At 41.7% G+C, this 18792-nt stretch overlaps 1 pseudogene; it reads right to left on the reverse strand.

The window, feature by feature from the left end:
• The window catches only part of LOC120277723, a 191977-nt pseudogene extending 176320 nt beyond the window's left edge, over positions 1-15657 (reverse strand).
• Between the last annotated feature and the right edge of the window lie 3135 nt (positions 15658-18792).

Here is an 18792-nt window from a genome sequence, read left to right on the forward strand (position 1 = left end):
TCTTCCAAAGGAACACAATGTCAAAGGCTGTAGAACCACTTTAAAGATCTATCCAAAGCCTATCCAAACCCTAGCAATGAGCGCCTCCAAAGATGGGAAAAGATGAGAAAAGGATCCGCCAAAATGTCTGAAATCGTGGTATTTATAGGGGCTCGAATCAGGCACCCACATGGGCATATGAAATTTCCAGAAATTGATTTCCTGCGAGCTGTGAACAATAACTGCTATAGTGATTTACTACAGTCTTCACCAAAATGCTCCTGAATACATTCTTTCCATCGAGGCCACATGAATGGGCACACATCTTTGTGGTAGATCGCGTTGTGTCTTCAACTAAACCACATTGACGAAGATCTTGCTAGTATTACACAAGTCGGAACACATGAGTGTAACTGCCTTTGTGCTCCTCCAATTTGTGTGTTTGCTCGAGCCCAATGGAGGTTGGCTCACACTCCCATGTCTTTGAGCACAACTTGTGTTGTCACGTTTGTTCACTCCAAGGCTTCATCAACAAATGTATCTACGATCTACTTTTGGTTCCTTTCTTCCATAATTATCTCCATAACCCTAAATGCAAAAAAGAAACACATATACACATGAATAAGCAATAAAATCTGAGAAAAGTAATGCTCAATATAAGAAAAGAATACTTCGTATTACTTATACACAAGCACGTATCATTGTTTGCCTTGAAAGTGTCACAAATTTCCAAAAAATATATCAATTGTTCATATGAGTCTTCATACTGAAACCCATCAAACTGGCATATCTACTACACCATCTGTATGATGTTGGGTTTCAACTTAAAATTGTTCACCGTAATAAGAGGATGAACAATGTTGGACCCCACTTCTTCAATATTTGGTCAGGTAATAATTAAAATGCTTTGTTGCTGATTATTAGCCATTTCTACCTTTTGATTAACATCAATACTCACTTTCACAGACCCAGCTTCATTTATATCGACTTACCTCAATATTCTTTGAAAACTTCTCTCAACTTCGTGATTGGTGTTTGCCAATGGAGATGAAGTGCTCCCACAGGTCATATAATTGTTCCTTCACAGAATAAGATGAAACAAAATCAGCTCAATATTTTAAGGGAAAATAAGAAAATACAAATAAGAAAAAACACTATTTAAGTGACCGCGTGAAAATTTTGTACGGTCACATAGGAATTTCTGTAGCTCATTGGAGAGGGTGAAATCTCACATGGTCGCATGGAGGAACGTGACAGACATGGTTTTTGATTATGAATAGCCCTTTTGCCTTATTCTTTGGAGACTTTTGGTGAAATCTCACATGGTCGCATGGAGGAACGTGAAGTAGCTTGGGTTTGAAGAAGAGGTCTTTTGCGAATTTGGGAGGCGTTCTTCACCAACTTAGATAGATCTTTTCTCTATTATAGCATCAAGGGAGCCTTCGTCAACCTAGCTTCAGAAAGGGATCCTTCAAGATGTTTAGCGACCCATTAAGGCCATCATCACAAATTCAAGGGTGTTTTATTCCATGGTTTTCATTGGTTTTCATTGCATTATTCTTTGATTCGTAACTTGCCCAATGGAGGTCTAAACCCTAGTAGGTATTTGGGTATGTGAACCCTAGGATCATATCTTTGTATTCATTTTCTTTATGCCTTCAATTAAATCTGAGTTTATTTGAGTCTCAATATTGTTTTCTCATTGTTTGCACGGCGTATTAATCTTTGTGATTCATTTGTAGTGCCTGATTTGTTGCCTTGGTGAGAGAGAGGTCTTCATTAGGGTTAGAACTCCAAGATTGAAGAGGGTTGAGAGGGTGAGTCATGAGATAGTGGAGTGTCCCCTTTCTCCTCCGATGAGTGCTTCCTTTCTCAATATTCCCTAGGCTTTGTGCTAACAAATTTGGTGTGAGGTGTGAGATTGAGAGATTTCTCCACTGGAACCTTTTAGGGAGTTAGGGATCTTTCACCTAGAAGTAGGGTTAGATCTATATTTAAGAATCGGTTGTACTCTAGAGTTTATTGTGATCATATATGGTGTGAGATGTTGAGTTTGAGTGATTTCTCAACCGGGACCTCGTAGGGGACTAGTATCAGTGGCATGGAGGTAGGGACTGATTATTGTTGGATTACCTAGACTCATTTCACTCGGTTGACAAACATATTGTAAATCATGCGCTTCTTGTTAGATCCTAATGGGAGCATTGCCTGAGTACCTCATCTTTATTGATTAATAGTTCCGTTACTTTTACTATTCCTTGCTTGCTTGCATTATTCATATTCTTGCAATTGAACCAATTTTATCATAATCTTGATTCCGACTAGATAATTGAGAAGTAGTTTCTAATAATACTTCCTTTCCCTGTGGATCAGACTACCTAAGGCAGTATGTATTTTATTACTTCGACACCCGTGCATTTGCGGAACACGAACACAAATTGGTGTATTAAGTTTTTGGCTCTGTTGCCTGGGAACGAGATATTAAGAACACTAGGACTTGGTTACTTTAGCCATTCACTTTTCATTTGTTTTTCTACTTCATACTTATTTCTTCTGTCATTCTTATCTTCTCCTTTGTCATTTATCTATATTAGTGAACAATAATTCATGGGTTTTCTCTGAGTTCAGAATCATGTTTATTAAAGCATCTATAATGGAAGCATTGATGGAATGATGGTAGCTAATGAGAATAAGATAGAACAATTTGTACCACGAAACTGAAAGCAACATGAGTAAATTTTGTGTTTGGGGACAGTGGAACTGCAAGAAACAGATGAAGAGTTTGGAGTCTAATATCATGGATCCGAATTATCAAGCTTGTTGGATTATTTTGAAATATCTTCACTTATCTCTCTTAGAAATGGGGCCAAATGTAAGTCAGAAGAGATTCCAACACCTTTTGAGAACGCCCTTTTGCGTGTGAACCACAAGTGCACAGGTTTGTCGAAGTAATAATACCCTGATGAGTGGGTAGTCGTATCCACATGGAATAGTGATTAGAAACACAAAGATTGCTATTTAACTAGAATAAAGATGAATCGATAGTGATGTGAACAAAATTAATGAAAATAGAAATAATGAAAGAAGAAGGAAGCGCAAATAAAAGATAGGAGATGCAATCGATAGAAATTGGGGCACCCAGACATTGCTCTCACTAGGACTATTATTTCAAGTGCAAGACCAACCATTATGTTTCTGAATTGATGCTTAATGAGTTGTGGAAATCCTAAAACACACGGTCCCTGATAAGTACTTGTGTGATAAGAATGCGAAGTGTTCTTTGCTTATGTTGAGCATTACTTTTAGAAGGTTTAGGAGCTAATACATGTGTATTTGTGTTCTTTTGTCCATGTAGGGTTGTGAAGCTAAGTATTGAGAAAAGAAGCCAAAAGTAGATTGTAAACGCATTATTTGGTGGAATCTTGGAAGGAACAAACGCGAAGACACAAGTGAGACTTCAAGATACGTAAATGTGTGCTAACCGCTATGAATTCAAGTCTTTACAATGAGTTGGAGAGGCACAAAGGCAGTCACATTTGCATTTTCTGACTTGTGCATTGATAATAAGACCTCCACCAATGAAGCTTTTGATTGAAGAAGACGTGTGATCTACAGTATAAACGTTGGCCCATTTATGTTGCCACGATAAAAAGTGTGGAATTGGGAGTGTTTTGGCCAAGTGCTATAGCAAGTACTGTAGCAGTTACAGTTCACAGCCAGCCGAAAATAGGATTTCCAGAGAATCCACACTGGCGTGTGGAAATTCCACATGGTCTTGGGAAAAATCCACAGGGCCATGTGGATTCCCGATTCTAGCCCTATTTAAGCCCCGATTCAGCATGATTTTTGGGATCTTCTTTTCCCCTTTTCTCCAACTTTCATCCATCTTTCGAGAGGCCGTCGGCTAGGGTTAAGAGAGGGTTTTGGCATGTCTTTGGAGTGATTCTAAGGATTCAACACCGCACTCCATTTGAAGGAAGGTTATTGGGAGAGCTTTCGTCGGCACCAATCCGGTGTGGCGTGCCTTAGGCCGGACAAGGGGACTGACAAGGTCCCCTTGCGTATATCCCGCAAGTGCACGGGTTTGTCGAAGTAATAATCCCGGATGAGCGGGTATCATATCCACAGGTAGGAGGGAATAAAAACACTTAATTCGCTTCTTAGCTATGTGAAAGATGAATAGTGATATGTGTGACAATGATTCAATTCTCAAAAGTAAAAAAAACAAGTAAGAGAGAACAAGTAAAGGAGACGGTAAGACAATCGATAAAGATGGAGTACCTGGATATTGCTCCACCTAAGATAATCATTTCAAGTACAAGAACCCTCTATTATGCTTCCTAATCAATGCAAGTGAGTCATGGAAATCCTTTATTACATAGTCCCAAATCTAAGGTCAACAATGCCTAACTCTATACATGTCCTGGAGGAGAGATTGAATAACCTCTCAACCTCGCACTCGCATAGAATTGCAATAAGTTGTAGGGATTCCAAATGATAAATCTCTTCATAATTATAGACCTAACCCTTTGGTCCAGGTGGAAGGTCCCTAGTCACAATTAAGCCCTAGATACAAAGATCACTTCTGCGCTTCACTCCATTGCACCCGCAACTAAGCCCCAGCGGAAGGTCATCCCTTAGACCATTCACTCTATTGTGGCGGCAAAGAACTCGAGGAACGGAGGTAGAATCTAACACATTGGAGGTGAAAGGGGACGCTCATGTACCTCTTGACTTACCCTCTCAACCTTCTCCAACCTAGCTTTGTCTAACACTCGTGGTGTGTCACTCACTCACAAGGTTACTAACAAGAACTCTCAACCCTAGTGTCACTCTAGGAGAGCATTCACACAATCAAGCATTCAAGGTTGGAACTCACAATAAACATCAATTAATTAAAAGCATAATAAAGTGATTCCAAGAAATGAATACATCCTAGGGTTCACAAATACCCAAGTACCACTAGGGGTTTAGCTGTCCATGGAGCTAAGTACGATCAAAGAAATAGAATGTAAAAGCAATTAATCCATAGTAAACCCCTCGATAGTTGTGTCGATGGTCTTGTGGAAAGTCCTCTACTCGTCGTCCAAAGATCCCCTTGTCCGTTATAGGATACGCCTCGATGGAAGCTCCCCTACCAAACTTCTTCCAAAGAGATGATGATGTCAGAGCCGTAGAACCTCTCCAAGAACCTAGCCAATACCTCTCCAAACCCTAGCCGAAGCCCTCTCTCAAGTTGGGGAAAAGATGGAGAAAAGAATGCTGAAATCGGGGCTGAATCAGCTTTAAATAGGGCTGGAATCGGGTATCCACACACCCCTATGGACTCCTGTGTGGACTTTTCACACGGGCATGTGGAAATTTCACACGCCCCTATGGATTCTCTATTCTGCAGCTTTCTCTGCCGGCTGTGAACAGTTCTGCTACAGTACTTTGCTACGTTGTTGCTACAGTGCTCTGATACAATATCTGGCCTGAAATACTTCCGGAATCTGTACTTTCATCAAGGTAACGCAAACAGGCACACGTTCACATCGTGGATCGCTTTGCTTTTTCAATGATGGAAAAGTTGGTCGAGATCTTGTTCTATATGCATAAGTCAGAATGCTTGAGTATGACTACCCTTGTGCCCCTCTAAATGGTTATGCTCACTCAAATATGAGGAGGTTGGCACACACTCTAGCATCTCAGACCCGACCTATGTCTTCGCGTTTGAACCTTAGCAAGATTTCCTCCAAAAATCGGTGCATTATGATCCACATTGGCTTCTTTCCTTCATAATCGGCCTCACAACCCTACTTACATAAAAGTAACATAAAAACACACATATTGGTGTAAAAACCTGAGAAAAGTAATGCTTAACATAAGAAAATAATGCTCGCATTCATATCACACAAGCACTTATCAAACTTCCCCACACTTAAGCTTTTGCTTGTCCTCAAGCAAAAAAATTAAACATTTTGTGCATAGATGAATGAAATATTGGAAGTGCTTGGCCTTAGGTTCACCAAAGTATGCAAAGAGAGCATTCTACAAGTAAGGGAAATTTCAACACTAAACATAGAAAATCGAAGCTCTAGCTAAAAACTTGAATTAAAAAGGACAACAAACCCGAAATTGTGAAAGTGTGTGGACTCACTCAAGTCAACCCAAAGTATACACCTCAAGGCTCTAAGTACAAGGGACTTATTTATCTACAACAAGAAAACAACACCAATTTCGAAGATGGTAGTAGCTTCACACATTCTCTAAGGTAGCCCTTTCCAAAGCGGCCGCTAAGGTGGCTTTCACCCATTTAAGGTGGTAGCTCTTTCTACCGGGGTAGTAGCTTTCACTCATCGCATGAGATAGATCTTTCTCTCATTAGGGCATAACTAATATCCAACTTATGAGAGTAGCTTCATACTTCATAGGCGGTAGCTCTTTCCACCCCAAATACATGTCCAAACAAGTACATATTTTTTATTTTTTAGCAAAAATTAACACAAAAAACAAAACTAACTAGTCCTTTAAATATCAAACTTTAGTTTCTAAAAGGATTTGATGAGCTGGTAGTGCAACAAGTGTTAGTTGGGCAAAAATTCCTAAAAATTCAAGTAAAAACTAGAGCATGAGAATCTTCAATGTTAAAAATTCTCCTAAACTTAGGATACAACCATTGCAACTAAGGTGAACCCCCATTGGCTACATGAACATTTTTAGTCAAAACTTATGGAAAGAACATGTGTCTATATCTGCAACCGCTTGGGCTCCTGTGCTGGCTGATTCCCCTCCACTACAACTCCCTCTGCTTTGACTGGCTCTAGGGTGGGCATGTTCAACACATACACACTATCTCTGTAGCATCAGATGATGTCCATGTGTCTCATCATCTCTAAGACGAGGGGTGCTGGTACAATCTTCTTCTTGGTTCCTTTGATGGCGTCCAGAAAACCCATCCCCAGAATATGTCTAGTAATATATGGGCCTGACAAGATCACACCCACTTGCGCATACTACCCCTGATGGGCTTAGATACTCCACCACAATGTGTCCTAACTGAATCGGCTAGCTCTACACCATGGAGTATAAGTAAAGTAGCTCCTGTCTGCTCAAAACTCCAGTACTATCACCAAGGCCGCTCACTAACCTCCTTAAGACTACATGGATATATCTGTAGCTCGGTCAGAAGAGGCACGTAGCCTTTGACACTCCCGACTCATACTGACCATGACTACATAAAGTCCTGTATGCTCTCTAATGAGACAAACTACCAAGATAGTTAGTCGGTAATTGGTCATACTCCTAAGTGGCAGTAAAATTCTAGTCATATAGTCCCAACCGGATTGAAAATTGTGTAACACTCATACTATAGTGATGTCCAAATGCTCTAAACTGTATGGTGTCAACATTATCAAAAATCAAATACGACCGAGTGAACTAGAATGACACCAAAACCTCTGGTGTCAATGCATGCATAGTGGGCAACCTAATAGATAATAACCTCCTCCAGCTACACATAGAAAGAAGCTCCTCTACCTCATCACTGATATCATCTGCCAGCTGAACCTCCCTGAGAGCGGTCAAGTCCGGGAATTGTGTCTGATCGAACTTGAGCTTTGATAGTCGCTCAAACCGTGTTTGGTGCTTGAGAATGGCAAACTCCATATGATCCGGCTCAGGCCAATACCCTCAGACGTTTGCCGGCCAATTTCTTTGTCTTGGAAGCCATATCTGCAAAAATTAAAACGAGAATCGATCAAATAAATTCATGAAACAATACTGCAGGAATCTGCATAGTTGTGTGGAAATTCCACACGCCCGTGTGTATCCACGGGGAGTGAAAACTGCAAGGCCACTATGCCAAAATCCACAAAATACATCAAAATTTCTCATTAAAACCACTCTAATGCATGCACCAACCATTTAATTCTCAAAACATAGAAAGATTTACCAGTTTAAACAAAATAAATCAAGATTGCCAGAAGTAAAAGAGAAATAGGGTTTACCTACGAAATGAGAGTGAAAACCTTGAAATCGCCTTGAAAACAAACTAAAATCCCTTCAACAAGACCTCAACAAGGTCAAGAAAGCAAACGATGCATTCTCTGAGTTTTTGGGAGTGTGACAATGAAAACGCGAACAAGATTTATGAAGAAAAATCATGGCCTTTTGATTTTTGTACATCCACACAGGCGTGTGGAAATTACCCACGGCTGTTTGACTCCACAGTGGAGCTTCACAAGTGCAAACACATGGCCCTGTGTGCTCTCGAGATAGCACACTTTTCCTCTAAATGCATCCACAAGGGCGTGTGGAAATTCCCCACGCCCATGTGTCTGACCCACAAGGGTACCCACACGCCCCTATGGCTTCTTTGTCCCCCAGAGAAATTTCTCTAAGTGTTTCACATACCCATGTGGAAATTCCACATGGCCGTGGGTCTTTACAAGGGCCACTCATAGGGGCACTCACAGGCCCTTGTGTCTTCTTAGGATTGTGCTCTGAGCTCTGCAAAGAACCACACGCCCATGTTAAAATTACCCACTGGTGTGTGATCGTCACAAGGCCATTCATAAAGGAATTCATAGGCCCCTGTGTCTTCTTGGGATAGTGAAGTTAAGCTCTGAACAGAAACACACGCCTGTGTGGAAATTCCACACGGCCGTGTGTCTTCTTTGGATAACTTAAAAAAATTACAGGCTCTGTATGAAATTTTTACACATTTACACATACTCGGAGCATGCCTACATTATGAATAACTGACCAGAAAATCATGCAAAACATGCTCAAACGGCCAAGAACTTCACTAATCACAATTAAACATACAAAAACACCAATGATCCATGGGAAAATCACAACAAGAGCATGTAAAAGATTACAACACCAACACTCAAGCTCTTATTCATGCAAGCACTAAACAAAAACCTAGAAAACAGCAAAGACTTGGGTTGCCTCCCAAGAAGTGCTTGTTTAATGTTACAAAGCTTGACATACCTCTTCTTATCTCACCGTGGTTCACGAAGAAAAAATACTTCCTTATCATCATAACTAACCTCTCCCCCAAAATATGGTTTGAGCCGGTGTCCATTCACCTTGAATGTACCTTTCTCTGGATGAGTAATTTAAACAGCACCATAGGATGATACTTCAGTTATAGTATATGGTCCAAATCATCTGGACTTGAGCTTCCACGGAAATAGCCGTAGGCAAGAATTAAACAATAACACTTTATCGCCAACTTTGAACTCTTTCGGATTCTTGATATACTTGTCATGCCACTTCCGAATTCTTTCCTTGTAATCCTTGCATTCTCGTATGCCTTAGTCCTCCAGTCATCTAACTCATTGAGATGAGCATTCTTTGTTCCCCCGCCTTACCCAAGTCAAAATTCATGGCTTTAATGGCCCAATAGGCTTTATGCTCGAGCTCCACAGGCAAATGACATGTCTTACCAGACACCAAGTTATGGGGAGTGGTCCCTATTTGAGTTTTATATGCCGTTATGTGAGCCCAAAGTGTGTCATCTAAATGCTCTAACCAATTACGCTTCCCTTATTCCACTGACTTTCTCAAAATCCTCTTGAGCTCTCTATTTATGACTCTCACTTGACCACATGTCTGTGGATGATAGGAGGTAGCAAGGCGATGATGCACTCCATAGCGTTTCATACCCCTTCAGAAATAAAGTTGAGTGTTACGAAAATGAGTTCCTCGATCACTAATAATAATTTGTGCAGTTCCAAACTGAGAGAACAACCACTTCAAAAATTTAACCACGATTCTAGCATCATTAGTAGGTAGAGCTTGAGCTTTCACCCATTTAGAAACATAGTCCACCACCAGCAAAATATATTGATTGCCATTAGATTTTGGAAATGGCCCCATGAAATCAATCCCCCATACATCAAACTGAGGCATTTCAAATCCGGGAGACAAAGCTTTTTCAGTAGTTATACTTGAAGCATAATGCGCCACAACTGGCCCAGAATGACAATGTGCCTGGACATCCCAACCTTCTTCCCTAGATACACATCTTCTAACTACATGATCTGCACAGATGCAGAACAAGTATGGATCATAACAAAAGTAATTCTTCAAATCACTGAAGAACTTCTTTTGCTAGAAGGGCAGGCCCTGCTAACGTATTTTCCCCGATCTGTAGTTTGCAAAATCTGTGAACTATGGAGTGCCCTCTGATTCTGAACTCTAAACTGCATATAAATGCTTCTCGGGAAAGAAATTGTTAATTTCCTTGTTTGACCACTCTTGACCTTCAAACCCTCTAATCAGACAAATGGTTTGCAACCATATTTTTGGTTCCTTGACAACGCCCCTTGCGTATGTCCCGCAAGTGAACGGGTTTGTCAATGTAATAAATCCCAGTTGAGTGGGTATCGTATCCATAGAGAGTAGGGAATAAAAACACTTAAATTGTTTCTTAACTAAATGAAAAGTGAATAGCGTTTTGTATGACATAATCTGATGTAACAAAAGTAAAATAAACATGAGAAAGAGTGCAAGTAAAGGGGAGGTAAGGCAATCGATATAAGTGGGGTACCCAGATATTATTCTGCCTAGGACAATCGTTTCTAGTGCAAAAACCCTCTATTTTGCTTTCTAACTAATGCATTAATGAGTCGTGGAGATACTTATATACATGTTCCCAAATCTAAGGTCAACCATTCCTAACTATATATATGTCCCGGAGGAGAAATTGAATAATCTCTCAACGTTGCACTCGTATAGAATCGCAATGAGTTCTAGGAATTCCAAGTGATAAATCCTCTTCCTAAATGTAGACCTAACCCTTTGGTCCAGATGGAAGGTCCCTAGCCACAATTAAGCCCTAGGTGCTAAAATCACTTCAACGCTTCACTCCGTTGCCCCTGTAACTAAGCCCCAACGGAAGGTCATCCCTTAGCCCATTCAGTCTACTATAACTGCAAAGAGCTCGAGGAAATGGAGGTAAAATAAATCACACTGGAAGGGAAAGGGGATGCTCTGCTATCTCTCGACTCACCATCTCAACCCTCTCCAATCTAGCTTTATCTAACTCTCGTGGTGTGTCACTTACTTACAAGATTTACCAACAAGAACTCTCAACCCTAGTGTCACTCTAAGAGAGTATTCACACAATAAAGCGTACAAGATTAGAACTCAAATAAAGCATCAATTAATTGAAACCATAATAAAAGAGGTTCAATGAAATGAATACATCCTAGTGTTCACAAATATCCAAGTACCCACTAGGGGGTTTAGCTCTCCATGGAGCTAATTACAATCAATGATATTAAATGTAAAGGCAAAGAATCCATAGAAAACCCCCTCGATGATCGTGGTGATGGTCTTGTGGAGAGTCCTCTACTCGTCCAAGGGTCCCTTTGTTCGGCCTAATATATACCTCGCCGATTCAGTGCCGATGAAAGCTCTCCCACTAACTTTCTTCCAAACGGAGCGCATATTCACACCGTAGATCGTTGTCCTTCTTTAATAAATGGACACGTTGGTGGAGATCTTGCAATAAATGCATAAGTTGGAATGTTTGAATGTGACTGCCCTTGTGCCCCTCCAAATCGTTGTGCTAACTTGAATATAAGGAGGTTGGCACACATTCTCGGATCTTAAACCCGACTTATGTCTTCGCATTTGAACCTGCTCAAGACTTCCTCCAAATGGTGCATTTACGATCTACATTGGCTTCTTTCTCTAACCTTCGGCTTCATAACCCTATATGCATGAAAGTAACTGACAAGGCTCCCCGCAAGTACACGGAGTTGTCGGAGTAATAAATCCCAGGTGAGTGGGGTATCGTATCCACAGGGAAAAGAGAATAAAAATACTTAATTTTCTTCTTAACTATATGAAAGATGAATAGTGATATGTGTGATAAGATTCAATTCTTAAAAGTAAAACAACCCGAAAGAGAGCAAAAGTAAAGTAGAAGGTAAGGCAATCGATAAAGATGGGGTACCTGGGTATTGATCCGCCTAGGAAAATTGTTTCAAGTGTAAGAACTCTCTATTATGCTTCCTAACTAATGCAATGGTGAGTCATGGACTTCCTTAAATCCATAGCCCCGAATCTAGGGTTAAAAAGCCTAATCCTCTAAATGTCCCGGAGGAGAGGTTGAACAACCTCTCAACCTCATACTCGTAAGAAGGATTGCATTAAGCTCTAGGGATTCCATGTGATAAATCTCTTCCTAATTGTAGACCTAACCATTGGTCCAGAAGAAAGGTTCCTAACCACAATTAAGCCCTAGATGCTAAAATCACCTCAACGCTTCACTCCGTTGCACTCGCAACTAAGCCCCACCGGAGGGTCATCCCTTAGCTCAATCGCTCTATTATGGCCGCAAAGAACTTTAGGAATGAAGATAGAATCTATCACACGGGAGGGGAAAGGGGACGCTCATGTTCCTCTCGACTCACCCTCTCAACTCTCTCCAATCAAACTTTGTCTAACTCTCGTGGTGTGTCACTCACTCACAAGGGTTACCACATAAACTCTCAACCCTGGTGTCACTCTAAGAGAGTATTCAAACAATCAAACATTCAAGATTGGAACTCATAATAAAATCAATTAATTGAAAGCATAATAAAAAGATTCAATGAAACTAATATATCATAAGGTTCACAAATACCCAAGTACCCACTAGGGGTTTAGCTCTCCATGGAGCACAATACAAATGATAATGAAATCAAATGTAAAAGAAAGCAATCCATAGGAAAACCCCCTCGATAATCGTGGCGATGGTCTTATGGAGAGTCCACTACTCGTCGTAAGATCCACTTGTCCGGTATAAGATACGCCTCGCCGAATCAATCCGATCGAGGCTCCCTTATGAACCTTCTTCCAGAAAGATGATGATGTCAGAGGCGTAGAACCTCTCCAAATCTCTTGCCAATACCTCTCAAAACCCTAGCCGCAGCCCTCTCTCAAGTTGGAGAAAAGATAGAGAAAAGAATGTTGAAATCGGGGATGAAATAATCCTTAAATAGGGCTGGAATCGGGATTCCACGCGCCCTTGTGGATATTCCACACGGGCCTGTGGAATTAACGCATGGGTGTGTGGAATTTCCACACGCCCGTGTGGTTCCTCTATTTTGCTCCTTCTTCGGCCGGCTATGAACAGTACATGCTACCGTGATTTGCTACAATGATTTCTACAGTATCTGCTACAATAACGGCCCGAAATACTCCCGAATCCATGCTTTCCTCGAGGTAATGTAAACGGGCACACATTCACATCGTAGATCATCTTGGTTCTTCAATAAACGATCAGTTGGTAGAGATCTTGCTAAATATGCACAAGCCGGAATACTAGGATGTAACTGCCTCACAACCTAACTTGCATAAAAGTACATAAATACACACGTATTAGCACTAAAACCCGACAAAAGTAATGCTCACCATAAAGAAAGAACGCTTCACATTCTTATCACGCAAGCACTTATCAAACTCCCCCACACTTAAGCTTTTGCTTGTCCTCAAGCAAAAGTTAAAACATTGTATGCATAGATGAAGGGACTATTGGAAGTGCTTGGCCTTAGGTTCACCAAAGCATGCAAATAAAGCATTCTAATAGTAAAGGAAATTTTCAACACTAAATACGAAAGAAACAATGCTCTAGCTAAATACTTGAATTAAAAAGGACAACAAACCCGAAATCGTGTAAGTGTGTGAACTCACTCAAGTCAACCCAAAGTATACTCCTCAAAGTTCAAGGTATAAGGGACTTATTTATCTACAAAGAGTACCAAACATTTCAAAAAGGGTAGTAGCTTCACACATCCTCTAAGGTAGCCCTTTCCAAAGTGGCCGCTAAGGCGGCTTTCACACTTTCGAGGTGGTAGTTCTTTCTACCGGGGTGGTAGCTTTCACACATCCCATGAGATAGCTCTTTTTCTCAATAGGCATAGCTAGTATCCGACTTATGAGAGTAGCTTCATACATCATGTGTGGTAGCTCTTTCCACCCAACAAGCACAATTAAACGATAAAAACACTTTGTTCTTTCTTTCTTTTCCATTTTCCATTTTTTTTAATAATAAAGCAACACAAGAAACAAAACTAAAACTGGTCCCTTTAACCTTAGACTTGAGTTTCCAAAAGAGTCTAAAGAGTGAGAAATGCACAAAATGTTGTTCGGGTAAAAATTCCTAAAAATTCAAGCAAGAACTAGAGCATGAGAACATTCAATGTTAAAAATTCTCCTAAATTTAACAATACCGTCATTGCAACTAAGGTGAACCTCCATTAGCTGTGTGGGCATATATATATCAATCAAAATAGTGTAAAAGATATGTGCACTATGAAACTCTCCCCCTCCCCCCCACCCCCCACACACACACACTTAAGTTGTACATTGACCTCAATGTACACATGTAAGCTCACTTATAATATATATCAATCAAGAAAAATGTGGGAGAAGCAATCGAAACAATACTCCCCTGACTCATAGTGTTGCATTTGATGGAGCTAAATCCTTGGAGGTGATGTTCCAACGGGTTGTGAGGCACACACGACCAAGTGCCGAAGCACCTTGGCCGTGTCTATGACAAGTTCTCAATTCCCATGATGACAAGAACATCTGCATGCATACACGAGGGGGTTCAGTAGAGCTCAATAAAAGAAACAACAAAACTCGAGTATATATAAGATAGAGCAAGAAATACTACTCGAGATAATAAAATGAAAAATAAGCTCAGAAGGAAAGTCCTTTCTGAGGATAACATGTCCAAAATAAAATGCAAGTAGAAATAAAAGCAAGTCAAGTGTTGGCGCCACGCTCTGGCTCCTCTACTGCTGGTGCTGGATAATAAGGTTCTGGTGGGTCCAATATTGGTTATGCAGGGGTCGTCTGGGAGGTGCGCGTTCACAGTATAAAAGGTGCAGCAGCATCTCCGCTCGTGCCTAGCGATCTCTGCTCGTACTACCCCCATGACACTCTCGAGCCTCTCAAAATGATCATGTGCTCGAGATGGTGAGAACATACATACCGGTGATGGGTCCTCTGTTGCTGGAGATGCGTCAGTATCCATCGGCATCGGCTGAGGCCCGGAGGCAAGCTAAGAAGCCTCTCCATCATCACCCTCATCCTCAGCCATCTCTAGAGTGGGTAGAACCAAGGCATATACCCCCCTCCGTACTCGGCAGATCATACCCATCAATCTTATCGTCTCCAGACTTAGAGAAGCAGGAGTACTCGTCCTCTCTGCCCCCCGAATTGTGTCCAAGAGGCCCATGCCCATGACCAGTCTCGTAATGTAGGGGCCCGAGAAGATCGCTCCTAATCTAGCATAATGCCCCAGATGATGAATGTACTCTGCAAGGATGTACCCCAGATGAATCGGTATGCACTGCACCATTGAATACAGATATAGAAGCTCTTGCCGGCTCAGAACACCTATGCTGTCACCATGACCATTCAACAACCTAATCATAATGGCGTGTAAGTATCCATAGGTAGGTCGGAAAAGGCACGTGGCCTTGGACACCCCCGGCTCATACTGACCCTGACCACATAACACTCGGTAGGTCTCTGAGGGGTCAAAGCTCTAGGATAATCCGTCGGTAGCTGAGAATACTCTACAGTGTCTGTGAATGTCTCCTCGTATAGCCCAAGCGAGACTGAGAACTGTGTGATGCTCATGCAGTAGTGATGTCCAAACGCTCTGAACTTGATGGTGTCCATTCTATCGAATATCTCATACGATTGATCGAGCTTAAATGACGACAACATCTCCAGTGTGAGTTCACGGATGGCTAGCTCTCTAGTCGTCAATAACTGACTCCACCCCCTACTGAAACAAGGTCCTCAACCTCTTCAGCAAATTCATCCCCCTATTGTAACTCTCGGAGTATGCTATTGTCCGGATACCGAGTTTGTCAGAACTGAAGTCTCGACAGACGCATAAAATGATTCTCATGCTCAGGAATAGCGAAACTCATACCCTCGCACTCGGAGGATAACTCCCGCAGCCGTTTCTCTTCTTGCTTCTTTGACCTAGGTGCCATATCCTGCAAATTTTCAAAGGAAATCAATCAAACAAGATGGATAAATGATCTTTGTGAAATCCCTGCAGTGGTGGAAATTTCCATGCCTGTGTGTGGATCCACGGGCATGAAGAACCACATGGCCTGCCTCCCGAAATCGAGCAAAATACTTACACTTCGCTCTTTGCTTCATTCTAAGCGTACTCATACACTCTAATTTAAAAGCGACATTCGACAAGTTCATCGATTAGAATCAAGAATTGGCAAAGAAAATCAATAATAAGGGCTTACCGACAAGTTGAGATGAGGAGAATAGGAATAGGTCGGAAAACCAAGTAAAAATCCTTCAAAATCGGCGGTGGAGTCGGAAATAATGCTAGAGTATTACGAAGAGAGTGAAGAGGATGTAGATGAAGAGGAAACAAGACTTTTTAAAAGAACTCGCTCCTTGGAGTTACGTATATCCTCTTGCCAGTGTCTTGAAATTCATGGCTTAAGTATGTCTCTCCATAGTGGAAACCCCGCGAGGCAGACACACGCCGGTGTACTCCCGGATAGCTCTTCTTGTCTACAAAGCGATCGCAGGCGTGTGGAAATTACCCATGCACATGCTTTGACCCTGAGCCGCCGCCCTATTCGTTCTTTGTCAATCGAGAAAATCACCGGTATTCTGTGCACGCCCGTGCGGAAATTCCGCACGGCCTTGGGCGATAACGAGGCCCAACTCACGGGCGTTTACGCCCACAATGCACTCTCCCGAGATAGAGAAGGGATGCGTGCAACGAGAATATTTAAGCCCTCGATAATTATGCGGTTGTATGATAATCGCGAGGTCACTCCTGGCGTGAGTCCACACCCTATGCCTTCTCTGGATGAGCTCACAATACAACTGCGGGCGTGTGGAAATTCCACACGCCCGTCACGTGTCTGGATGACGAATAACTCTGCTGAGCTGCAGCAAATTTTACGAACATGTTTACATTCCAGGCCTGCTCTTTTATGCAACAATTATCAGCGAAAAACAATAGAAACAAGCTCAAGCGAATAAATTTTTGCTAAATCCACATGAAAACACACGATGACACAGAAATCCACCAAAATGAAAACAGCACAAGCATCTAAACATGAAGACACCAACACTTAATAAATTATTCATGCAAAAGTAAGCTATGACTGGGAAAAACAGTAAACACTTGGTGTTCCTCCCAAGAAACGCTTGTTTAACATCACTAAGCTTGATGTACCTCATCTTACCTCACAGGGTTTCATAGATCAAAGTTGACATCTTACCCATGGCTTGAAAGCATGATGAGCAAAGTCTCTTGAGAGTAGAGGGTGAATTGTCGGGCGTAGGACTACCTAGAAACAGTCCATTATTCGGTTCGCGCACACCTCCAACAATCTTGGAATATTTCCGGTGGCGTCTCCTTGCCCTCTTCATCTTTCGGAGCACTTTCTTCATGATCCCCGGGGTCGATGATACTTCTTTAGTCAAACCAAGCATCAATATTTCTTCAATTTCCTCCTCTTGGTTGAACAAACCCTCATACGGGTCCGGATTAAACATTCCCTGTATGTATTCATCAACAATCTCATCAGTAGTGTCTAGAAAATACAAAGTATCATTAAAATCAAGAGAATGCCGCATGGTTTCAGCAAGGTGATATGTGAGCTTGTCATCTCAGACTCTCAAAGTTAGCTCCCCGCTGTCCATGTCAATCAATGCTTTAGAAGTCCGCAAGAACAGTCTCCCAAGAATCAAGGGTACATCCGCATCCTCATCGACGTCTAGCACTACAAAGTCAACCGAAAAAATGTACTTGTCCACCTTGACAAGCACGTGTTCAATAATGCCCCTCAGATGTTGCACCGTTTGGTCCACCAATTTCAAAGTCATCCGAGTGGGCCTAGGCTCACCCAAGCCTAGCTTTTGAAAGAAAGTATATGGCATGACGTTGATGCTAGCCCCTGAGTCCGCCAGTGCCATTTCTTCATCTAGATTGCCAATATTACACGGAATGATGAAGCTTCCCGGGTCTTTTCTCTTGTTTGGCATGTTCCTTTGGAACAACGCCGAGCAAGATGCATCTAAAATCACTAAAGCACTCTTCTCCAACTTTCTCTTGTTAGTCAACAAGTCTTTCAAGAATTTTGCATACTTAGGCATTTGAGCTAATGCCTCAACAAAAGGAATATTGATGTGGAGTTACTTGAACAAACTCAGGAACTTCTTGTACAGTTCATCCCATTGGTCATTCTTCAATCTAGAGGGATAAGGGATTCTCGGCTTGAAAGGTGGGGTTGCCACCTCCTTCTCTTTGCTTGTTCCCTCTTCAACCTCTATAACCTTGTGTGCGTATTTTTTTGGCTTCTCACCCGGAAGCCTACCTTCAACCTCACGACCACTTCTCAAAGTGATCGCCTTCACATGCTCTCTAGGGTTGGTCTCGGTATTGCTCGGCAAGCTTCCATGTGGCCTTTCGGAGAGAGACCACCAATAGACATAGGGCAATCGGAGGGAGCATGTCCTCCATCACACCCGGTGCAAGTACTCACGGCCGCCACTCTGTTTGAAGTTAGATCTTCTAACTTCTTACTCAAATTTTCCAATTGCGCCGCCAATGAAGTTTATGCATATATCTGATGAAGACTGGCTAACTTTTTCTTCTCTCTAACATTCCATTAGTAGCTGTTTATACACATTTCTTTAATAAGTTGACGGGCCTCATCGGGGGTCTTGCTACCTAAGGTATCTCCTACTGCCGCATCCCAGAGTTGTCTTGTACTCAGATTCAACCCATTGTAAAAAGTCTAAAAAATCATTTACTCCGGG

This window comes from Dioscorea cayenensis, chromosome 15 (genome assembly GCF_009730915.1).
Source record: "Dioscorea cayenensis subsp. rotundata cultivar TDr96_F1 chromosome 15, TDr96_F1_v2_PseudoChromosome.rev07_lg8_w22 25.fasta, whole genome shotgun sequence".
In the NCBI taxonomy this organism is placed as follows: Eukaryota; Viridiplantae; Streptophyta; class Magnoliopsida; order Dioscoreales; family Dioscoreaceae; genus Dioscorea; species Dioscorea cayenensis.